The 26,155-nt window shown below is 41.6% G+C and overlaps 1 protein-coding gene across 1 annotated transcript in view; it reads right to left on the bottom strand.

Moving 5' to 3' along the window:
• NEDD9 (neural precursor cell expressed, developmentally down-regulated 9) overlaps nt 1-26,155 on the bottom strand; it is a 176,960-nt gene that overhangs the window by 55,056 nt on the left and 95,749 nt on the right. The window lies entirely within an intron of this gene.

Below are 26,155 nucleotides of genomic sequence, written 5' to 3'. Positions count from 1 at the left end.
CTGCTCCAGAGGAACCCCCCACCTCCACTGTGGAAGCAGGGGCCCTTGTCCATCTGCCAACTCCTGCTCTCCCCGGAGCTCCCAACATTCCCCACCATCTCCTCTGTCTTGAAAGGACCTTCCCCTTGGGTATCCACAGCAGTGAGATTTCCTCTTTTTTCAACTTCTCTTGCCAATATGTTTCAGTCTTCTTCTCAGGAGCCTGTCTCCAAGGTTCCATCCTTTGCCTTTTTCCATTCTGTATTTTTTTCCCTATCAATCTCATCCTCTCAAATGACATCTACTCTGATTTCCACACTGATGACAAATTTATTTCCTGATGTGTATTCTGAACTACAAGCTCTGATTTTCTACTGCACCCCCATATTACAGAAACATCTCATAAACTCCTCATATTCACATATTGGGCTGATTGATTTTAATAGCAAGTTGCCTAGGCCATGGTCCTCAGATACTTGGTCAAATGATAGTCTAGATGTTTCTGTGAATGTATTTTAGAGGTAAGACTGACATTTAAATCAGTAGACTTTGAGTAAAGCAGATGTCCGCCGTCATGTGGGTGGGCCTCATCTAATCAGTTGAAGGTCTTAAGAGAAAAAGAGACTGATGTTCCCCAAAGAAGGGGGAATTCTTTTCCAGACAATGTTCATACTCAAGCTGCAATATCAGATCTTCCCTGGGTCTACAGTCTGTGGGCCTACCCTGCAGATTATGAACTTGTGAGCCAATTTCTTAAAAATCTCTCTCTCTTTCCCTCTCTCTCTCCGCACACACATACACATGTACACAGAGATCTGTATATGAGCCTGGAGAACTCAATATACATATGCACATCCCACTGGAACAGTGTCTACTTTGAACTATTTTTTTCTTTTTTTTTTTTTTGAGACAGAGTCTCACTATGTTGCCCTGGGTAGAATGCCGTGGGGTCACAGCTCACAGCAACCTCAAACTCTTGGGCTTAAGTGATTCTCTTATGTCAACCTCCCAAGTAGCGGGGACTACAGGCACCCACCACAACATCCGGCTATTTTTTGGTTGTAGTTGTCATTGTTTGGCAGGCCCGGGCTGGATTTGAACCTGCCAGCTCCGGTGTATGTGGCTGGTGTCCTAGCCACTGAGCTACAGGTGCCAAGCCTGAACTATTTTCTTTTTACTTAAAAAGCACCACCATTATCCTGGTCACCTAGAATCAAAACCTCAGACTGATCTTTTGTTTTCTTCTCCCACCTATTTCCACACCTAATCAGCTGCCAAACCATATCAATTTCATACTCTGAATATTGAGAGCACAAATCTCCTCCTTTCCATCCACTCATGGGGATCCCCAAACACCACTCAGCCCTGGTGCATCATAGAATGCATCCCCTATACACAGTGATCAATGCAACAACTTGACTTCTCTCCTGTGACTCAGAGAGAGTCCATCTGAGATTTTGAGATTTTATTGATGAGGACTGGGAGAGAGATGATGTCTCTTTCTTGGGATCATAGGCTGTAAATGTATGTTTGGCAGTAAATATCATTTCCTTTTTGTAGAGCATGTCCATAGCAAGAAAGAATGAGTCCACATACAAAAAGAAGCAAAGACATTTAAAGTGGAGGGGTAGAGAGAACTCTGATATTATTGTCCGTGCTCTGGATCTAGCCATGTGTGAAGTCTGCATTAGACAACCCAGTTAACAAGGTATAAAGACACTTTTCTGCCTACGCAAGTTGGAGCTGCCTTTCTTTCACTTGCAACTGCAGTGTCCTGACTAAACATCTACCAGAAAGTATTTCCCTAGAAGGCAAAGGCATCCCCTGTGGCACCACATATGGGGTCTTGAAGATGATGGGTACACAGTCAATGTGCTGTGTTGAATTCCCAAACTTATCCTTAAAGTACTAGCTACGTTGTGAAATCACGTGTGAGAGGGGAGGAAGAAGAGACAGAAAGGAGCATTTGCTATGTCTGCTGTGATGGCAGAAATAGAAAGGAAACTTATGCATTAGGAAAATTCCAGGGTGATGGCGGTTTGGAGCATGGTGACCGAAATGAGAAGCAGATCTGGCTTTTATTTCAAATTCATTGATTTAGATCCACTACCTTAACAATGAAAGGAAAAGCAAGACATATTTTTGCTATTATGTGTGGGGCAGCAGTGTTTTGTCTACCTGTAGATCCGTATAAATATTTATGTTACATTTCCTTGCCAATTAACTTGTACTTGTTAATCCCTGCTGAGATTTCATTCACCCGTCAACCAATACTTCACTAATTGCCCAACATAATTCTAGGCACCATGGGAGCCACAAAGATGTGTAATACCCAGACGCTGCCCTCACTTCTTAAATACCTAGTACGGTAGCAGCCAAAGCGACTTCATGAAGATAAACTTGTGTTGGAAAAAAAAAATCACACCGTAAAGTTATGTAAGTTTCTATTTTAAAATCATCTGGTTCTAATTTACTAAATTTAATGCGTTACAGCCGATGCCAAAGTGCTACATTTGATTTATGGAAATACTTTAGCACATTTTTCCATCGCTCTCTTGTACAATATATTTACCGCCCTTTTGTTATGGTTAGAAAGATTATGGACCTTCAAAAAAAGCCCTCTTTATGAGCTTGCTGATATTTTATTATAAAATGCTGTAAGATGGAATAAGAAGTCTAGTAAACAATAATATTCACTTAGGAGCCTTCCACATGGTTTAGCTTTTTTTTTCTTTTTCTTTTAAAAAATATATTTAACAAAGAGATCCATCTGGAAAATGGATGTTTAAAGACTTTCACTATGCCAAACCACTTCTTTTCAGGGCAGACAGCATTTTAGGGGGAGGGTGTCAAGGACAGGGATGGCTATTTAAATAGCAGTCCTCCTGTGCTACACTGCTAACAAAATAATGTTAATACCAAAGGTTAAAAGAATGCCATGGACCCAAACCCAGAGAGAGAGCTTACAGAACATGACAGTAAAGTGGACTGAATATAAAAATACCGACATCGATGCCATTTGTGTAGTGGCCCAGGGCCCACACAGGTTGGCAGGCGAGAGGTCTCTGTTTGACGTGAACTGCTTCAGTCACTTGCACCCTTCCCGACAGCCTCACCCACTGGATCCCTGGTTTCACTAAAAGGCAAATGCAGATTCCCTTCAGGTCCAAGGAGTGAAACATCTTTCTGCAGCCTTCCATGCCCTGAGCGCTACCATTTACCTAGCATGGCATTCAGCCACCACCCCATGACATTTTACAGAAGCATCGAAACCATTGAGGTCGACATTTTCACTGAAGCCTCCCAACATGTTGTGGTTTAGCCAATGAAATCTGCCAAGTGGCTTCTAAAGCCGAGCGTCAGCTCATTTTGTTTCTGCTTCGCCGTGGCTATGCTCAGCTTATGAAAAAAAGAGAGGTTTTTTTCACCTCACACCCACATAAAACAAGATTGCTGCCCAGGAAATTCCCCCTCTGCCTGGCAGCATGCTATTTCTCTAAACAAAGAAAGCTCATTTCCTTTAACTTTAGACTTTAGACAACTCTTACAAATGAATGGCTACAAAAGCCCTGCCAGTCAAAATGTTTTCTTTCCAGCAGGCTCTTTTTACCTCAATTTACGTGACTTAGGATACAGGTGTTCAAGTGCATCAGCATGAACATCTGAGACTGTCCGCAGCTCAAGGGCCTCAGGGGACTGTGCCCTGTATCCTCTATCTCAAGGAAAGTCTGATTGTCCAGGGACTGCCTACTGGGGCTCTTTCTTGCCCAGCCAAGCTTTGTTTTCCCAACTCCTTCGCCCTGGAGACTGGTCTTCCCATCTCCCCTTGAAAACACTGCAATAAGAAATGAAAATGTAAAACAACCAAGTAAAAAGGAGCACTGGGATCTTATCTATCGTTCTGGGGTCTTCTTTAGAATGTCTCCTACTCTACCTCTCCACGTCCATCCATTCCTCCCTCTATCCTCAGCTCTCAGCTCAAGTCTTACCTGCACCTTGAAGTTTACTCCAGCCCCTACTCATGACTGCTTTTTCCTGAATCTGTGCTTGCTCATAGCCAGTTCCACCTAGTTTAGTCCAGGGATCATGGTGCCATTGTCTACCATGTGTGAAACCCTCACAGGGCCTTGTCTGGTGGTGAGTGCCTCATCTTTGCTAAAAACTTTGTAGGTCTTAGAAGTAGGCAATCAATCCCCTATTGCAATGGTCCCCTACAGTTTTGGCACTAGGAACCAGTTTTATGGAAGACAATTTTTCCACAGACTGGGGGTGTGAGTGGGGATCGGATGGAGGTAGAGCCCAGATTGAGTTGCAAGCAGTGGGGACCTGCTGTAAACACAGATGATGGTCCCCTCACTCACCCACCACTAACCTCCTGGCTCAATTGCTAACACACCACAGATCCTGGTACTGGTCTGCAGCCTGGGGGTTTGGGGCCACTCCCTTATGTGGCCAAGACAATAATAATTTGTTTTTACTGAGATATAATTCACATACATAATATTCTCCATTTTAAAAAATACTCTTTAGTGGTTTATAGTATATTCACAGAGTTTTATGATTGTCATCACTGTCTAATTCCAGAATATTTTCATCACCCCAGAAAGAAACTCCATGCCCATCAGCTATCATAACCATTTTCTCTTATACCCCCAAACCACTGGCAATCATTCATCTAATTTCTCTCTGGCAATACCACTTGATAACTGACATCATGCATTTTTATTTTCAACTCAATTTCAAAGGCTAACACAAACATGAGATTGGCTATTAACATTTTTGTATGTATTTCAAAAGATTACTTCAGTTGCATGAACATGTGTATACATTTAACACTTGCAAGGGAACATGGAGTAATAACAGCCAAAAAATGGTAATAAAATATAGAAAAGAAAAGCAAAATTTGGGGTGAATATTAGTGATGCTTTAGAAGGCATATAGAAAGAGAGGAGAAATAAGGCCCAACAGAGAAAGAAAGATTATTCCTTTGTAGGGGTCATGTGCCAGATACAGCTAAATGCATTATCTAATTTCGGTAACAGCTAATTAGGTAGAGATTAATAATCCTGCATTATACACAAGGAACCTCCTGTTCAGAGAAGTGACTGCCTTGCCCAGGATCACATGGTATGGATTTAGCTGAGCCTTCTTGGTCTCAAATCAAATCCCATTCCAATAACCTTGTTGCCTTTGATTGTTATCATTCTATAATATATCCTCAGACTGGTCCCCAAAATGTTCCCTAATAAGGAAATTGATGTTTTATGGAAAACAAGCATAAAAAGTGACAGGTATTACATTTTCTGCTCTTGGAAAACAGCCTGGACAGGGAAGGGGCTGTTCTATGAGACCATTCAGGGTCCTGGGCTGTGTGGCCCCCCATTCTTTACTGGAGAAGCCATATGAGCCTTTGGCGTGTCCTGCTTCTAAGGCCAGTTTTATCCAGAAGAAGGAGAAGGGTAGGTTCTGGTTGGCATGGAGCTCTCCAAGTGCCAACGCTGCTCTGATCTTCCCTGGTTCTGGAAAATTTCACATTGAGAGACAGGGGCCCCACCTGGTCCTGGGGTGGCCCTGCTGCCCCTGATGTGCTGGTCTCTGAGGACGGCTACCCATGATGTGCTGGCCTCTGAGGACGGCTACCATGATGTGCTGGTCTCTCGGTCTGTTTTGGCAGCTTCCTGCTCTTTCCTCCTCTGATCACTGAGGAGTGATGCTCCCCAGCCTTCTTCATCTTCTTTCTTTTCTTCGTCTCTTCTCTCCCCAGTTGCCCAAGCCACCTCTCCACATGTCAGGGACTCCCCAGTTTTCACCCCTGTGATGGCTAATTTTATGAGTCAATGTAACTGGGTCACAGTGTCCAGATATGTGGTCAAACATTATTCTGGATGTTTCTGTGAGGATTTGTTTGAAAGATATTTGCATTTAAGTCAGTGGACTTTGAATAAAGCAGCTTGCCCTCCATGATGTAGGTGGACTTCCACTAATCAGTTGTGAATAAAACACATTTATCGAGTCCTCCGGGGTTAAGGTCGACTGAGAATGACAGAAGATTCCTAGTTGAATGGGCTTAAACAAGATAGAAATTAATTTTCTTTTCATTTATCAGAAGTCCCAGGCCCCTCCTCTCTTGTGCTTTGACATCCTCAACCCAAGGTTCAAGGCTGCTCAGATTCAAGATATCACCTTCCAGCCAGTGGAAAGAGAGAAGGAAGTGAAAAAGAATGTGCCTCACTCCTGGAAGGTGCACAGGGAACCTGTTTTCTTCCATTAGCTAGATCTTGGTCACATGGTTGCAGCTAGCTGTAAGGGAGGCTGGGAAATGTAGTCTGTTCTGGGTAGTCATTCCATGAGTGAGGAAGAGGAGAATGAGTATTAGAGGATGACTCTTAGTGTTGTCACCAGCACCTGCTGTGTAAACATGTACAGTGGATGCTCCGTGACTATTTCATGTGTGTTTCGACAGCCTTCTGTTCATGGCGGGCAGTCATGCTGGGTCAGTAGGTCACAGATTGCTCTGCCTGATGGTTTGGGCTCCCTCCTGGCTCTCACTGCTACAGCTGCCTTCCTGGTATACTGGTGAGTGTGGGGCTCAAATGAAGGTCCCCCAAAATGTCCTTCCATGGCCAGATTCTCCCCAGCTTTCTCTAACACACAGCATGGGCCATGACTATGAGGGTCCTAAAATGAGCCATGAGCCTCCCTCTGCCCAACGTTCCACAGGAAGAACTGTGCGTATAAACAAAGGTATAATATACACCCAAAGAGCAAACTCACAGAAAGAAGGAAGGGAGGGAAGGTTAGGTTAGGAGATGACTGAGCCTCTGCTAGTCTTTTTCCCTCTTGCCCCTTAACCTTGGAGGTCAAAGCTGGTGTATGAGGGTAAAAATTTGTGAGATGCTGGCCCTAGAGAAGAGTGTGAGCCCCATGACAAGTACAGACCCTGAAATTAATTTGACACACTGTGAAAACAAGACAATTGTCTACTGGCCTTGCTGGAATCTTCACGCCATCCTCCATTAATTTCTTTCTCAGTATGGTTTCCAACATCTTTTCCTTAGCATCATAAAGCTAAGGAAAAACATCCTCAAATGTCCTTAGATGTTAATTGCCAAGACACACATTCTGAATCCACAGAAATTGGTTTTTGCTGCTATTCCTATGACCAGAAGAGTTCTTGGGTGCCCCCGCCCCAGCACACCTTTCTCTGATGACATTGGCCCAGTGGGGATCAGTCCTCCCAGGTCCCCAAGAGAGACCTGTTTACTGAGTCCAGCCACAGCTTTAAGCTTGACAATTATTGTTCTTTTGAGATAAATGTGTTGGGACTGCATTGTGGCCTCAGCTCTGAGATTCTGGAGGTGGGAGCATCCCATCACACTCCACCTGTCCTTCCTTTAAACTTTACTATCCTAGCATGTTTCAGAGTCCCTGTTTGCAAATCAACTTAACAAGGCCCCAGGCCAAACCCCCTGGTTAATAACATGAAAATAATTCTTCTTACTAGACAGGGGAATAAAACTACACACCTGCAAATTCCTTACTACCTTTATAATCATGACCTTGGAATCCGTGTTTCATATTTTAATTTCTCTAGGTACTGTGTCTGGATTTTCCACCTATAAAAATGTCTCCAGAACCTTGCTGCTGTAGGAGACTTTAGGAGATGATGGGTATAGGAGAAGTGGCTATTTAATTCATGCTTTAAAGAAATACAGCCTACAATGGGAAGAATAAGTCCTTTTTTTTTTTTTTTGAGATAGTCTCACTCTATCACCCTGGATAGAATGTCCTGGTGTCATAGCTCACAGGAAAACTCAAACCCTTGGGCTCAAGTGATCCTCTTGCCTCAGCCTCCTGAGTAGCTGTGACTATAGTGCCTGGCTAGTTTTTCTATTTTTTAGTAGAGATGGGGTCTTACTCTTGCTCAGGCTGTCTCAAACTCCCAAGCTCAGGCAATCCATCTGGCTTAGCCTCCCAGAGTGTTAGGATTGCAGGTATGAGCCACCATACCCAGCCAAGAATGAATCCTTTAAAAATTAAAGTTATATAAAAATTGGTTGGCGTTTATTTCATCATCAATCATAATTCTCTTTACATGGAAAAATTCATTCAAATGTAATGAATATAGTCAACATTTCTGGAAAGATTGTGGTTATAAGGGCTGATAAAAGTGTTTTGTTGTGATGGTGGTTTTGTTGAAATCCCCTTTTTTTGTCGCTTGCGCTTTATTAACCCTCTGTAGTGGGGACATCTCAGGTTTAAATATTAAACACACAGGGATAGTAGAGTCCAAGATATTTAAGAGAAGAGCTCAAATCCATGCTTGCAGAGGAAAATAACCTTCCTCTTGTAGAAGTTATAGGAGCATCTTCATCTCTCATGGTTCTCTCCCTTCTAAGATGGGGAAGCCTAATATTGGAACCCCAGTTTTGAAGGTGAAAAAATGGAGTCCTGCTTATTTTCTGTAGAAGTGATTTGCCAAATGAGAAGAACCAGTTCAGACCCCACTCCAAGTTTCCCCATTTGAATCCAGTGCCTTCTACTCACTAGGCTCTTTTCTCATAGTCCAGGAAAGCTTTGCGCCTCAGGGACAGGTGCTCAACCATTTTGGGGGTTTAGAAGACTTGCAAGGCAGGAATCAAACAAAACAAGGAATACGAGGTCTGACAATTAAGTTTACAAATTGCCTCTGTGCACTTATGTGGGCAGCACTGTACAAACAGCTTGGTAACATTTCATAACCTTGGTATACCAGTGTCTCACAGCTGTGTTCATGTTGACATGGTGTCCTGCTGAGTGGTGTCACTATTGTTGTTGTGTGTTTTTAATGTGCTGTCTTGAGAATGTTAGAGCTTGAATTAGAGCAATGAACAAACATTAAATTTCTTGTTGAACTTACAAGTATGGAAGTGAAATCAGGGACATGTTAGTCCAAGTTTATGGGGATAATGCCATGAAGAAAACATCAGTGCATGAATGGATTAAACATTTCTCTGGGGGGAGAAAAAGTGTCACTGATGAAGAGAGGTCAGGGCTGCCAGTAACAAGCAGAACAGATGAAAACCAAATTCATAGAATTGAGAAGCATAGCAGACCTAGCAAGCATCAATAGAGAAACAGGAAAATATTAAGTGAAAATCCTGGGCAACAACTCATGGCTCTTGCATCACAATGATGTACCAGCTCACGTGGCTCTGTGTGTGAGGGAGATTTTTAGCTAGTAAACAAATAACTGTATTAGAACATCTTTCTTGCTCACCTGACGTGACCTCCAGTGACTTTTTTTTACTCAAAGATAAAGGAAATATTGAAAGGAAAATATTTTGATGACATTCAGGACATCAAGGGTAATACAATGACAGCTTTCATGGCCATTCCAGAAAAAGAATCCCCAAATTCCTTTGAAGAGTGGACTAGCCACCAGCGCCCGTGCACAGCTTCCCAAGTGAGAACTTCGAAGGTGACTATAGTGATGTTCAGCAATGAGGTATACAGCAACGATGAATTCACAAACTTCATTATCAGACCTCGTAGTTCAGTTTATCCGAAGATATGGCCTTTTCCCCCGGGTGTTTCTCAAAGAACTGACCCTTTGTGTTCTAGTTGCCTTCAGAGTCTTTGACTAATTACTCTGCACCTCGATTCTAGGAGTGGCCTGATGCCTTGGTGGGAGTGGGGTGGGGGTTGAGGGGGGACCCTGTGCTGTTCATGCCTCTGTAAACAAGCCTGTGTGTGCGTGCACTGCCCATGAATGTGGAAGTGCATCTGTGCGCTGCTGCTCCACCCAAGGCTCGAGGCTGTGCTTTTTATTCCTGTCAAACACAGATTGTGTTTTGCGCTTGTCAGTGAGAGCATGTGTCTTCTAACCCGGGCGCTGGGGCTCTTCCTGCTAGATCTTCACTGCCAGTGTGTCCTGACTCTTAGCGGGGCAGGGGGTGGGGGTGAGGGCTCTAGGAGCCAACTGATAATTCTCATTTTCTACCAGCCTGAGCATATCATGAACTCTCTGGCCTACCGAGAGCTGAGAATACTGATGAATGCGAAAACCAAAAAGGGCTTTGGATGGCCCTAAGAGAGTGCCAATCAAGCAAAGTTGGGTTCTAATCAAGTTGGATTCTATGGAAATATCTCAACCAGGTCCCATGTCCCTATTTCGAGGTAACTCATTTATTAATCTCCGTTTATTTTGAATGCTTTAGAAAAATCTGTGTTCATGTCATTCTCTGTGGGTCTAAGTGGGCCCTCCCCTTTCTTTAAACAAATTAACACTGCCCACAGCCATCTCCACCCCCTCATCACAGATATATACTAAAGCATGACTCATTGCAAATTGGTGTTAAAGACCCTGAAGTTACGGTTGACCTTTTCCCATGCCTCCTGGAAGTGACCCCTTCTGTGGTCACAGAAACTCTGTAGAAATCAGAAAGGCGCTGGTAGGAAATAGACCTCTGAACTCCACGTCACTTACACTATTTAGTTTACAGAGCCTTCTGCACTAGCAAAGCATTTGTATCTTAATGCGCAAAGTTGGAAATGACAAGTAAGGAAGAGAAACTGATTCCTAGCCTACAGTTCCACTTTCCCAGGGGGGAAGAAAGCTGTGGGGTTTGTATTGTGAGCAAATTGGTTTTGTAGCCCCAGACTCTAAATATTCTTAAAAAGTGCATATTTTATGTATTCTTTGAAAAAACCTACAGAAATCAGACACAGAGAGATGGAAGTGATAGGAATTATTATTTTTTTCCTCCCAAATTTCAACCAAGAAATTATTCTTTTGAGAAAACTGAACTTCATCTAGATGTTTTTAATGCTTTACTGATGGTTGCTTAGGAACAAACCATTATCTTCCTGGGAATTAGTAGGGACATAAGAATGGTTAAGTTTGTCTTCATGATCTAAGAGTCTTGCTCACAGCTGAGTCACGAGGAAGCCACGTTGTGTTCCTTTGAGCACCTCTAGACAAAGACCAGGTTATGGTCAAATGAAAACACACAGCTCTTAGTCCTAATAGGTCCTCATCTAGGTGTCACACTCATTAAGTCATTAAGCGTGTAAAAACTTCTCAAATCAGACTGAGTTTTAATCCTGATTAATAAAAAAAGAGAAGTATTACCTTACATGGTTGTAAGGGAAGAAAAGCTATAAGGAAATCGCACAAGGCCTCCCCACTTGTAGGAGGTAGCCTGGAGTAAGTATGCTGCGGCAGGTGGTATTTCTGAAGGTCAAATCTGATCAGGGTACAGGTCTCATTCTTCACTCTTATTTCCTGCTGTTTCAAAGGTCATATATTCTCCAGGAAAATTGCTGGAGACTATATGCTTTTTCTTTCCCTGCACAACACCATGGCCTGGGACAAACTTGCACTGCGTGTGAATGAAAACCTGAACTTTCATGTTAGCTTATTTTAAAATGTTCAAAACTGGTTTCCACTTTTCTATTTTATTATTGTTGTCGTTGTTCTAAATGTAAAGTTTAAGTTGGGAAACTATGGTATCATTTTGGAATTTAACTCTAAATCTTCTGTGGAAACTTTGAAAAACTATACCAAAGTCCATTCCTTTCTCTTGGATGAAATCAGCAGCCACACAAGTATGCTTTCAGTCCACACATGAATGTGACATCAGGATGCTATAAAAAGAACAAAACAACACCCACCAACACCCAATACTCACCCTCTAAGACAATAATGATCTAGGCAGTGATATTACAGGCATATAGACAAATGAGTAAGTGTTGAGAATTACATACATCTGATCCTTTTGAACTGATGTTTACAATATTCACAAGTTAATATCATAGGATGTTCAAGCACATATTAAAAGCATATAGTTAAGGTTGTCAGAAAGAATATAAGATGGCCAATGGCATTTAAATTTCAGATAAACCACGAATAATTTTTTTACTGTAAGTCTATCCCATGAAATATTTGGGATATATTTGTGCAAAAACTTATTTGTTGTTTATATATGAAATTTAAATAAAACTAAGAGCCTTGAATTTCTGTTTGTTTAATCTGACTATTTTACGTGGCAAAGAAGTAGTTTCCGTCCTGACAGCTATCTGGAAGAAGAGGAGATATATCCTGTCTAGCTCCAAGGATGCTGGTAACTTGCTGCTAATTAGAAGATTCTCACAGCACACCTAGCTGTCTCTCCCCAAGGAGACAGTGTCTCTTCCCACCTACATGCTACATCCTCTTTTAGAAGCTGGAGTGGCCAGAGCGAAACTGGTATTGGTGTTATTGTAGCATTGGCACCTGAAATTACTCCTATCACCTGAGATTTAACCAGTGACACTATAGTTTTTACCAGTGTTTATTAGGCACATGCTGCTTTGCAGAACAGTGTTTTGTGCTGAATCCTTTTTTAAAAAAAGTGTAGAGTCCCAAGGGAAGACTAAGGTGTCTATAGCTGATGCTAACTCAAGGTATGTGTGAAAAGATACAAATAAAATGCTCCAAGACCAAAGAGAGGGACAAATACATTCTGTAAGGGGGGGGAGAGAGGAAAAGAGTTCATGAAGAAAGGGGTGGGTGAACTGGGTTTGGCAGAGAAGGGAGAATCACACAGGCAGGGATAAAAGTCAACAGTTTTCCCATGCTGAGAGGATGGAACCACGAAAGAGACAGAAATATCATAGGAATACATGGTCAGAGAGAGTCTCTAGTCCACCCTAGGAGATGCTTCATTCATTCATTTATTCAACAGGTACTTATTGAATGCCGATGCATACAATTAATGGAAAATTGGAATTGTGTAAAGAGCTATGAAGAAGAGATTAAAGTGCCATGAAAGGCAGTGTATGAGGAATGGCCTAGTGAGGAAGGTTGGAGAAGGTTTGTGTGAGAGAGGCCATGACTGAGTTGAGTTCTAAAGGGAGAATAGAATTAATCAGGTGACAGGGGAGGTGAGGGCCTGGGAGGAAAAGAATGAGAGAGAAGGCAGCCAAAACAGCATGTGCCAAGTCCCTGCGGCTGAAGGGGTCATCTGTGGAACTCAAACAAAAACAAAAACAAAAACAAATACAAAAACAAGTATACATTTCTTGAAATAGAGGGAGCTTGGTGGGATGTTAGCCATTGGATACATGCAAAGCCTTTTAGGATCTGCTTAGGAATTTTCTCTAACCTCCAGAGCATTATGGAGCCATTCTATGAATTTAAGCAGGAGTATAGGTTAAAGTATAGTTAGCAGTGAAAGACCCACCCTGGCTGCATTGATGGGAAGAGATTGGAAGGGAATTAGATACTTATGAGGAGACCAGTTAAGAGGCCATTGCAGTAATTTGGGCAGAAGTTGAGGGGAGCCTGTATGAGGGAAGCCATCTCACCTAATAATAGTTTGTGCTAGATTTTCTAGGGGGCTATATAAGTAGCATCACCTGATCCTCTCACCTAGCATGGTCACAGAGCATCTGGGTCTTGGCCAGACAAAGTAAGAAAAATTTCACAAGTCACTATGTACAGTTTTGTTAGAGGGTAGTAGGGCATGGCATATCATAACTGAACAGTAGCAACTCAACAGAGTCCTGAGAGGATATTTCAAGCCTCAGAGGGTTATGGGAATGTAGACAGACTCACAAGCCAGCTGGCCTTGGCTCTTCAGAACAACCTTTCCTATGCCAAGTACCTGATAGGGCAGGGCCCCACCTGCTCTGCCTGGGATCTCACTATTGAGACCTTCTCCCTTTGGCTCCTCTCCTGGCAGGTGTACCTGCATCAGGAGGGCAGAGCAGTTCTATGACTCTGAGTAACCTCCTGGAAATGCTCCTGCCCATTCTAACACCCTAGGAGTACCTCTGCTCCTGTTGGCTATATTCACCAAACAATTACTGAGCAGTAGTAATATTCTTTAATATTTAATTCTTGTATACATGTTACAAACTCTGGATTCAACAGAGCCTTTTGCAGTATCCTTTTGGTATCAATAAGCAACATGTTGTCCTTTGTGTAAACACAGACAGGCCCTGTGTGGATGCCATATTTCTGATCAATCCACTTTTACACAACTCCCAACTTTACCAAAGGCCAAGCCTCCCTTGGAGCAGCATTGTTCAACCTCTGGATATGTCAGACACACGTTTGCGTATGTCAGAAAACAAAGCAAAATTTTCAAGTATCAAGAGTAACTTTGGCTCTCTTGGAAAAATGCAACATGTGGCCATTGGACTCTTGGTTCCAAACTAATACTCTTTTGGGAGACAACAAACCACTTGGATCTCAATGGGGATTAATGGAGCCCTCCAATGGGTAACCCAGGGTTTCTCAAGTTCAGCACTACTGACATTCTGTAATGGATAATTCTTCACTTGGGAGCATTGTAAATGCTTAGTGACATAGTGGCATTCCATCTCCGCCAGGCTGACAACCAAAATTGTCTTGGGACAGTGGCAAATAACTCTTAGGAGACAAAGTTACCCCTAGTTGGGAACCTCCGTGTAATCTTATCCTCCTCACTTACCTAATGGGAAAACTAGGATCTAGAGAGAGGCGGGTGCCTCCTGAGGGCCCATGATTGGATGGAGGCCAGCCAATTAGTCCTTGGGTCTGGAATCCTAGTCCACATCTGTCTTTACAGTCCCTCAAATAAACCATTTTCTGAACTTTGCTTCTTTTATATCAATATCCCCACTCTGGACACTGCCCCTTAGTTTCCCGTTTTAGTTCTAATTTTTTCTTGGGTTCTCTGGCTCCCAAGGAAGCACTATGGCATTTACAAACTTGAATTCCAATGGAACAAAAAAGCTCAGGCCAGGAAAAACTCTAAACAGCATGAGGACCTCATCTTCCAGCAGCCCTGCAGATGCCAGGGGTAACGCAGATGCTTTGTGTTTGCGTCTAATTGTGTGGCATCAAATCTCATCTTGTTTTATTTCTTGCTTTCTCTACTTGTTATTTGTCTCCTGCCCAAAGGCACATGTTCTTAGGTCCATCTGTTGCTTTGAACACTGACACTGAAGACTTCCTTCACAGCAAGAGAGAAATAACTAATAATCACAAATGATAACCCCCTATGGAGTTGGAATATCCTGAAAGAGGTAAAGGCCAGAAAAAAGAGGAGACTATTACAGCTATGGACCTGCACTCTTGTCTTTTCTTTCTTTTTTTTTTCCTCTCTCTCTTTCTCTTTCTTTCTTTCTTTCCCTCTCTCCCTCTCCCCTTCCTCCCTCCCTTCCTTTCCTTTCTTTCTTAGACAGATAAAGTACAGTGTGATGTCATCATAGCTCATTAATACCTCAACTCCTGGGGTCAAGTGATCTTCTTGTCTGGGACTACTCAGAAGGCACCCACCACCATGCCTATCTAATCTTTCTACCTTTTTTTTTTTTTTTTATAGAGATAGAGTCTAGCTCTTGTTCAGGCTGGTTTCGAACTCCTGGCTCCAAGCAATCTTTCCTCCTCAGCCTCCCAAAGTGCTAGGATTTCAGGTGTGAGCCACTGTGCCTGGCCCAGACCTATGCTCTTGAAGCACACAATCATGGATCCTTTCCTAAACAATTCATCTAAAATTGAAGGCAGACAAACTTAAATTTTATCGCAGCCTCTTGTAGCATACACAAGGATGATTTCTTGATGTAACTGCATCTTTAGGACTATTAAACTGTGAGATTCACTGAGGGTAGCACATGTCCAGAGGCAGGCTTAGGGACTTAACTGGGGTACCCAGAGGCCTGGGCACTGGGGCCCAGTTCAGCATTTTTCTTGAGAACAATGTGGGAACTGGGCCCCAGCGCTCTGACTGGCTGAGGCTTCTGTAGAAGGTGTGAATGCTCTTCTCTGAACTTTGCTCACTTAATGCTCTAACATGTTTGGTAGCAAGAATTTTAAAGGAAGTGGTTTTGTGGGTTTTGATGCATTTTTTAACATTTTACTTTTGGGTCACTGAGTTATTGATCTAAAGAAGCTTTTTTTTTTTCTTTCTCTCTTTCTCTCCTCTTTCTTTTTTTTTTTTTGGTTTTTGGCTGGGACTGGGTTTGAACCCGCCACCTCTGGCACATGGGACTCCTCTTTCTTTCTTTTTCTTGGCTATTTGACCTGCTTTGGAGGCCAGTTCACAGTCCGAGTTCTTCTCCTGTGATCTGGACCAAAGGTTGCAGGCTGTGAGCTATGTGAACTCATGCAAGTCATGACACGCCATCGCTGACTGCTGGCACTTTCCTCCAAGTGAGTGTGAGGCTGAGCAGGGCTATTAAACTCCCCCAGATGGCTGATGTCACTGGTTGGAGGACACAAAGCCATAAACGTTTAAGAGGTGATTGTGCCTCAGAGCAAGGTAAGGGTTGTCAGTGGCTGGGGGAAAGGTGGTTGATTGCTTCATTGATCTTTGACACTATACATGATTTTTCTGTCTTGAGTGGAGCTAGAAGAGCTGCAGTTTGAAACCAGAAAACACATACACCTCACTTCTCTCAGCTGGAACTTGGTGTTGTTGGTGTTTTCCTTGGGGGCCAGTGGGGCCACTTTAGGCAGGATTGAGGGAGACCTAGAAATGTGACCAAACTCCTGGAAGTTGGTGTGAAGGAGCAGGATGCAGCTTCCAGGTCAGAAGGGAAATGTGTCAGGCCCCTGTGCCCTGCCATGTGAGGCGTCCTAACCTTTCCTTACCCAGCAACACCACACACACCCCTGGCAGCAGAAGGCCTCCTTCCACTGCCTTTTCTACGATAACCTTGCAAGGAGTGCTGTTTGGAAAGTAAAAGTGTTCTGGGTGAGCTCTAGGAAAGCACTCATATTAGCAAATTGACTGCTTATACAACAGAGCTTTGTTTGTGTGCTCTCAATTTAAAGGAAAAAATTTCATCCTACAAAAAAAAGTAATACACAGGTGCTCTGAAACATATCTCTTTACCCCCATTAAAGTTCAGAGAAATACATCCTATCTTTAAGATCAACATAACTTCTGATTCTCCTAATAACAGAAGTAGATATTGTTTTAAGGACAGGATGGCCAAATATTAATATTAACTAGCCATTTTACATCAAGGGTGAGGATATTAAGAATGATACCAATAAAGTAAAACTTTTTGAGAGATTAGATCAATGACTTTCAACTGGTGTGCTGCAAAGCCTTTTAAGGATCATTAATTAAATTATTTTCAAAAGAAGTTCAAAGTACAGTCAGTATATTCTTTTTTTTACTCTTTTTTTTTTTTGGATCAACATAATTTAAGTGTGCTGTGGAAGTTTAACTATAGGTTCAAGCATGCGGTGAGATTTAAAAATGGTTGAAAAATACTAGATTACTGGTGGGACTGCAAACTAGTACAACCTTTCTGGAAGGAAGTATGGAGAAACCTCAAAGCACTCAAGCTAGACCTCCCATTTGATCCTGCAATCCCATTACTGGGCATCTACCCAGAAGGAAAAAAAATCCTTTTATCATAAGGACACTTGTACTAGACTGTTTATTGCAGCTCAATTTACAATCGCTAAAATGTGGAAACAGCCTAAATGCCCACCAACCCAGGAATGGATTAACAAGCTGTGGTATATGTATACCATGGAATACTATTCAGCCATTAAAAAAAATGGAGACTTTACATCCTTCGTATTAACCTGGATGGACGTGGAAGACATTATTCTTAGTAAAGCATCAGAAGAATGGAGAAGCATGAATCCTGTGAACTCAATTTTGATATGAGGACAATTAATGACAATTAAGGTTATGGGGGGGGAAGCAGAAAGAGGGACGGAGGGAGGGGGGTGGGGCCTTGGTGTGTGTCACACTTTATGGGGGCAAGACATGATTGCAAGAGGGACTTTACCTAACAATTGCAATCAGTGTAACCTGGCTTATTGTACCCTCAATGAATTCCCAACAACAAAAAAAAAAAATACTAGATTAGATGCTTGCTTATATGGATGGGATGTTGTTAGTAGTGCAGTGACTGCCCCATTCCCAGACCACTGTAGAAACAGAGCTTCTTCTCCATCTATTTGCCTTAGTGTCAGAAATTGTACCATTAAGAATTCATTCATTTGGCTTAGAGTATATAGCCTTTCTTTTAAAATACAGATAATCTTAGAAAAGGGAATTAAATAACTGTTTGTCACTTAGCACTATAAAAATGATTAGTTTTTTTCTATTTGCCCAGGCCTAGCATAATAGGCTATGTATAGAAAAGGGGTTCAAAAATATATACTGGCAGATTGACAGCAATAAACAGAGTAGAGAATGTACATTTAGAGTTCCCTAAAGACCTTCCTCCTCTTTGCTAATCTCTTCCCTATCATACCAAAAATGTCCTATGATAGAAACTCTTGGCAGTAGAGCGAAAAAGTTACATACATGGTCTTTAGAATTACAAGGAATCAGTTTTAAATCCAAACTGCCACATAAAAGGTGTGCACCTTTGGAAAAATTACTTACTCATCCTGTGTCTCAACTTGCCCACCTATAAAATGGGGTTAATAGTGTTTATTTCATAGAATGTGGTCAAGATAGAAAGAGACGATGAATGTAAAACCACATGGTAAATATTCACAAAAAGATGAAGGCTGGAAAGATGATGATGAAGATGATGATTTCTCACCTCATTCATTGTCAGTCCAGTTCTGGGTGTTGAGTAAATGGGCTTGAATGAAATGACTTAGCAGAAGTGGTAGAAGTCTAGGAACATGAATGGGGGGTACTAAATAACTTGAGGATCCTGGCTGTGCAGGGGGGTAAGAACAGTACTGAAGAGGAAGAAAATACAGACAGTTTGTTAGTCCCAGAAGACTATTCCTCAGTTTTTCTGTGGGTGATTCTTCTCACCTAACTTCAAACATTCTCAGTGCCTAAAAGATATATGGTATTTTGAATGTGTGTGTCCGTGTGTGTGTGTGTGTGTGTGTGTGTGTGTGTGTGTGTGTGTTGCAAAAGAATTCTTCCTGGGGTTGCTGCTCCATAATTCCCAAAATTTAATCATGCCTTCTGATTGGTTCACAGTGGGAACAAATAATGACATGTTATGATATATTATGATATGTTTTTTAATTACTATAAAAACAAAACTATTTGGAAAAGTAAGCTCAGATTGGCATGAGATTTGCTGTGGCTACTAGCAGCTTTCTTTTTGTCAAGATTTGAGATGATTGAGCAACCCCAGAGTACTAGTGCAGTGATAATTAGTAATGACAATGATAAAATTTTACATTTGTATAGATGTTTTCAGATTATCAAGCAATTTCACCTTCAATGTTTTAATTGGTTTATATAACCACTTTCTTTTTTTTTTTTTTTTTGTAGAGACAGAATTTCACTTTATGGCCCTGGGTAGAGTGCTGTGGCATCACACAGCTCACAGCAACCTCCAGCTCCTGGGCTTAAGCGATTCTCTTGCCTCAGCCTCCCGAGTAGCTGGGACTACAGGCGCCCGCCACAACGCCCAGCTATTTTTTTGTTGCAGTTTGGCCGGGGCTGGGTTTGAACCCGCCACCCTCAGTATAGGGGGCTGGCACCTTACCGACTGAGCCACAGGTGCTGCCCACCACTTTCTAACATAAGCTAAGTGAGGGAGGTTTTTATAGATGGCAAAAGTGAGTCTTTGGAATGTTTAATAGCTTTCTTAATGGCAGTCTGCAGAGCCAAGTTTAGAGCCTAGGTCTTTGCATTTTTAGCCTATGTTAAAATCATGGAGATAAAACAATGAAACTTGATCATTATCCTCCCGTATTTTTCTTGAATTTCACTAGCATTTCCATGTTTTAATTAATTCATTCAACATAGATTGAGCCTTCTTTATTTGCCATGTGGCGTGTAAGGCAATAGAAGTACAAAGATAATAGTCCTCACAATAATAGTCCTCAAAGAGTAATAAAGTTGCATCCTGTCTCTCATAAACTATACCAAATTTACAATTTTAATTTTCCTAATTAAAAACTGAGACATACAACCTGGCAAGTATAATTACCTTTATGGGAACCATCAGGGAGAATAGATGAACTCATGGAAAATCTGGGATAGGAGCTACCACTGATAACCTGTACCTTGTTTTCACTTTATTTTCTCTGCTTTCCATGGTTCCTGCTCCACTAAAATCCCCAAACAGGTACCACCTGTGCACTGAAAGACCACCTCGACCCAGTGATAAAACCTGCAGCCCACCATCCATCACGGGGTGTCCAACCTCTGACTTGCGGGCCACATGCTGATTATTTGAAGTCTGTTTTGCTTAACTGTGGTGTTGGATATTGCAAAAAGTACATATGGACCTTTGTTTTTATGCTCATCAGCTTTCATTAGTGTTTATGTACATAATGTGTGGCCCAAGGCAGCTCTTAGTCTCCCAATTTGTGTCAGAGAAAAAAAAGGTGGACATTCCTTAGATCCTTCCTTGTCTAAGAACCCTGGAATTTATCTCCTTGAAAAAATAGTACTTAGTGAAAACCTCTACCTTAAACATTCTTTAATTCCATAACTCTATCTGACTTTGGAGAAGTTCTTTTAGACAAATAGACAAATCAAAAGCCTTAAGTATTCTGGAATGCTCCCCAGTTGTGGAACATTGATGCCAAACATGTGCCCAGACCTGATTTGCAAAGGTCTGTGGTTTAATGAGGCCCCTTGTCTTTACAGCCTGCTGGCCCAGACTCCATTTGCTGTGAGTTGCTGGTGCAGAAGGTCTAGTTCTCAAATTGTCAGGGAAGCACAGGAGGAAATTAGCAAGAAACTTTCAAAAAGAAAGCACCAAAGAGGCTTTGCTTTAAAGACTCACTTTTTCTACACCTTAAAAAATTTGGCAGTTATACTGGTGACAGATTGGTGGCAACATTCTACTGGCCTAGCTGGACGTTCCCTCTCCCCCTATACTCTCCCTGACTGTGCAATCAAGAGTATGTGGTCTAGATTCCCTCCCTGCCCCAAGGTGGAAACACACAACCCACCCCTTGGAGTGTAGAAGGAAAACACAGGCTTTGTTCATTTCCCAGATTCTCTGCTTGAAGCAAGTTTAGGAATTTATGTGTGGTTGGAATGGGGAATTATGACTATTCTGGAACCTGGATACCAGTGCAGCTCCATATTCCAATTTGGCTTCAATTGCTATCCCAGAATAGGGTTCTTAGAGAAAAACATTTCCATCTACACATCCCAGAAAATGAAAATAAAAGAATTCTAAGTGAAACGCATATAGATTCATTAAAAGAATAAAATATGTGAAAGCCCAGATGCACACATGTGAAATAGGCTGTGGATGGATAAAGGGGAGAGATTGGTGGATTCCAGACAGGTGTGGTGTTCTAAATGATGGCATCTGCTTCAGATGAAAGTCACAAATAAAATTGAGTGACATTTAAAATGCAAAATCATACGTTAAAGTGTTAGCTCTGGGCCAAATTCTCACCCAATAAAATTTGATGGAAATTATCTTGTAGAAAATGAACTATTTCATTTTTTTGCCCATTAGTATTCTTGATGGTGAAAATCTGGGGCAACCAATGTTTTAACAGGACATATAAAGGAAGTAAACAATAATTCCTGGGTTAATTTTTAATTCTGATGATTTCATGATGTGCATAAGTAATTGCATTTTTGGTTTTGTTTGAATTCATTTAAAAACTATTAAATATACGCTCAATGTATATATTCTGGGCAAACCACTGTTTTAAAAAATGTTTGAAATCAGCCAGCAGCAGTGGGTTGTGACTGTAATCCCAGCACTTTGAGAGGCCAAGGTGGGAGGATTACTTGAGGCTAGGAGTTCAAAACCAACCTGGGCAGCATAGCAAGAGCCCATTTCTTTAAAAAAAATTTTTTTTTCAAAATTAGCTGGGCAAGGTGGTGTTTTCCTTGCCCAATGAGTCCTAGCTCATTGGGAGGCTGAGGCAAGAGAATCATTTGAACCCAGGGGTTCAAGGTTACAGCAAGCTATAATGGTACCACTGCCCTCTAGCCTGGACAACAGAACCTGCCTCAAAAAATAAACTAATTAATGAAAATGTTTAAAAGAATTTTAATTAGATAATAGGCAGGATTTTGTGGCTTTGTGTGTAGGTGTGGGAGAATTCTGGTTAAATGTAAAACAATTCAAAGAAGTTCAAAAGTCTGGACTTCATGATTAATAGTGTGTAGTAGTATTAGAAATCCAGACAGACCGAAGGCAAAGCGCCTTCTCCTTGTAGACAGACTGTGTTCTAGCCTCCAAGGACTCCAAATATTTAGTCACTCTCAATTCGGCTGCCATTGCCAGTCCAGGCTTCATTGGATTAAAGAGTAGTGGAAAAAACCCCTCCCAGGAGTGATCGTATCAAATTCCTGTAGAGTTTAATCTGTCTGGCACTTGGATGGCCCTTTGGAGCGGCAGAGAGTACATGGCAGAGAGAGCCGTCTTGGGCTGGCTGGCTTGTGCCTTTTGGAAAGTGAAAGCAAGCTGTTATTTTCACCTCCCCAATTCACATTCCTGGCCTTCGACATCATGAGTTCATCTTTTGGTTGGACTGGAAGAGCACAAGCGTGTTAAGGTCACCCATGGGTAGGTGCCATTTTTGTCTAGGACGTTTACACAGGGAGCTGGTCACTTCTCTTGGTAGGCGGAGCCCTTATCACTTTCAAGAGAGAAAGTTCATTCTTAGTCTTTAACCCAGATTCTAATTTATGCTTCTATAAGCCTATATTCTTGCAAATCTTAGTTAATATGGAGAATGGTCCTTTTCCCTCATGAAGGGGTTTGCAATCGCCAGAGAAGGGGGTCTTGGCTTGCGGAATGAAAAGGCTTGACACAAAGTCTGTGTCAGGGGACTGAGAAACTCTGAGAGGAGCCTTCCTAGTAAACCCTGGTCTATATTTATTATCATAAAATGGGAAGAGGTAGCATTAGTACTGCTAAGGGAGGGCATGGAGAAGGTCAGAAGAATGTCTCCACCTTGTTTTTGCAAAACTGCAGACCTTGAGCACAATCTCTACCTCCAGCATCAAGAGACCTTGGGAATCTGGAGACTCTTGACCATAATTATTACTGCCACCTTTCACATATACATTTTCTCTTGGAGGTCAGTTTTCTGATCTCCTGCACAACACAACTCACATGTCATTCTCGTGATTCTCAAGGTCTCTCCAGCAAGAAGCAAGTCTTATGCTAAAGATCAGGGCTCAGTTTCCCCTATACCCTCATCATGAGATGGGACACATAGAAGAGGGACTTTACCTAACAAATGCAATCAGTGTAACCTTGTTCTTTGTACCCTCAATGAATCCCCAACAATAAAAAAAAAATAATAATCCATGTAAATTTCAGAGCATCTCCTAGTCTTCTTGGGTTGAAGTTGAGAATTTACCACAAATTAGTTGTGTGACTATGGACTAATTCTTTAACTTCTCTATGTCTCTATATCCTCATCTTTAAAATCGGGACACTAATAGTGCCTTTTTCCCAGAATGGTTGTGCAGATTGAACAAAACTATTCATGCAAACAACTTAGAGTGGGGCCATTCAGAGGGAAGCATCAACTAACATTAATATTATTAAAATCTATATGCAAGTCTTCTACTTATTTTCAGTATTTCTTTATGCATCCCTTTTTCTTGAGGCCTACCTAGAACACAGTGACAGAGTTGTCAACACATCTGCTTTATCAACAAATATTTACTGAAGACATTGACATGTAGGGTAGTTTGTGTTGAGATGCTTTTTGTCATAATCTAAAAAGATAACTATTCATACAGTCTGGTCTTTTCATGTGTTAAGATGTGTAAAGCTGACCAAAAATATAGTCAGAATTTAAAGGGGTCAAAATAGATGAGAGCGACTTAGGTGATACTCTCTTAAGGAGTTGAAGTTTTCCCTGTCCAGAAGGGTAAGTGCTTCTTGATCCATACCAGAATGTCCACATAGAATCATGGAATAATGGATTCTTGGTTATTTTATATGTGCATTTGGGGAATAAGTTTATATTAAGGGTATACCAAAGGACTCTTGGTGCCCACTAGTCGCTAGGAGCATGCACAAGGCAGAACTAAATAATAGTTCCTGAGAGGGGAAATCCAGCACAAAGAAGATGAAAAGAAAGAGAAAGGGTGGCTTCCTCAGGAACAGGGGAGGAAGCAACTGCCCCTGTCTTTTACATCCAACGGAACAGAGCAGACGTGGAAAGGCAGCATGGAAGTCCCTGGGTGTGGAAGAAGGGCAGTGGGCAAGGAGCAAGGATCTGCTTTTGCTGCTGCTTGGAGAGGCAGAGAAGTGGCTCTGTGCCTGCCCCAGTGTACAAGGCAGCCTTCCTCCTGGAAAAGCAGAGTGAGCGCAGGGGCTGGATGACAGCAAGAAGGGACCCACCCTCCCCACGTGGGTTGAGAGATCACTGCAGCAGAAACTGGCCAGCAGCAGTGGTGACAGGCATCTATAAAGCTTGAGAGAGAGAAAGGGTCATTGAGAATTCAGTTTCCAGCCAAGTTGTCATTTAAGTAAAAAAGCAGCAGCATATATTATCAAGGATTCAATAGTTCAAGGAGGACAGAATCTATGACTCCTTTTTGCAAATAAAACCTGTGTCTTGAAAACCAATCCAGCCAAATTAAAAAAAAAAAAAAAAGAATCAAAATAAAGAATTCAGGACTGAGAGGCTGTGGATTCACTGCAAATAGAGCTGAGTCCAAACACTGCAAATAGAGCTGAGTCCCAAACACTGTGGGAAACACGGCTAACGAAGAGAATTTAAAGGACACGCGTAAATATTTTAACACAATGAATCACACTAGCAATGGGGAAAAGGGGTCAACAAATATAAATTAATGGATTTCTTCGTCTTTCCTGTGAAGTAGTTAAGAATAAAAAACACAGTTTAAAAATAAAAATAACTTTAGCTCCTTAAGTTTTGCAGAAACATTTCCTTTAATGAGATGAGCCTTTTAAGAACTAATATCTCTAGCAGTGAAGAAACATTTGATGTTTATACATGTTTTCAGTTTCTTTTCCATTTGTTAATTCAAGGGAAATTAAATCGAATACCTTAGGTTTACAATTGCAGGAGTATAATCTTATGGTTATAATCTTTAATTCTCCTGAAATCACAGGAGAACTAATCCTGGATGTGTGTATATGTGTATATATGTATATATATATATATTTTTTTTTTTTACAGCTTTTGGCCAGGGCCGGCTTGAACCTGCCACCCTCGGTATATGCCACAGGTGCGGCCAATCCTGGTATATTTTGTAGAAGAACTTCTCTATCTCTACCATGCTTTATAACTGTGCATGAATAAGATGAGATCTGTAAATGCTCACAAAACATCAGTAATGGCTATTTCTGTGCGGTAAGATTTTGGAGGAATTTTAAACATTCTTCTTCCCCGCCCCCGACTTTCTCCTTTACATGAATGTTTCTGTAGTATATTGTGGGCTTTAACTTACTTTGTTCTTTCAATGAATGTGTACTTAAAGTTTTCAATTTTAGTTATCCACCATGTATGGATGGAAACCCTTTTCTCTAAGAACCTTATCCTGGAATAACAGTTGAATCAATTAACGCAAATACAATACAATAATGTATTGTCCTTATGACCAGTAATATTGGCAGAAAAATTGTTCAAACTAAAGCAGCCGGTTACTTTTTTACAGAACAAGAAGCAATTTATTTGGAGGGCTTGGAAGTGAGGAATTGAGGAACAAGCGACATTGGTGCAGGTAAATGTGTTTTTAATTAATGCTCTAAACCAGTGGTTCTCAACTGGTGTCACCCACTCCAGGGACATTTGGCCATGTCGCATGTCCAGAGACATTACTGATTATTACAACTGAGGAAGAGGGGCGAAGAAAGGGGTAATGGTGCTGGTATCTGATAGCACCAGAGAAGCTACTGAGCATATTATGATGCATAGGACAGGCCCGCAGTGAAGAATTATCTGGCCCCAAGTTATTAGTAGTGCTCATGAGAAACCCTACCTTAAACTCTTGGAAAAGAAGCCACTGTATAGACAACTAATTCACTCACATAAGTGAACCTGGAGACAGAGGATCCTGCTTTGGCAATGAAATCTAAGAAGCTGAACTTATTCTTTCTGGCTACTACCGGGTAGGGTTGTTACCCAAGTATATTTATTAAGAAACAATTTTCCTGTTTTTTTAAATTGATTTTTAGTTAGTCTTTGACTACTGTATATTTTCCACTGAGGAATAGGAAATTGTAATCAGTGGTCTCAGCCTAAAATAAGGGCAATTGTAGTTTCTAACGGTGACCTTGACTGAGAGGTCTTTGATCTCAA

Source organism: Nycticebus coucang, chromosome 9, assembly GCF_027406575.1.
Source record: "Nycticebus coucang isolate mNycCou1 chromosome 9, mNycCou1.pri, whole genome shotgun sequence".
NCBI classification, from domain to species: domain Eukaryota; kingdom Metazoa; phylum Chordata; class Mammalia; order Primates; family Lorisidae; genus Nycticebus; species Nycticebus coucang.
The sequence above is the reverse complement of the archived record's forward strand: the minus strand, read 5'-3'. Positions and strand labels throughout refer to the sequence as shown.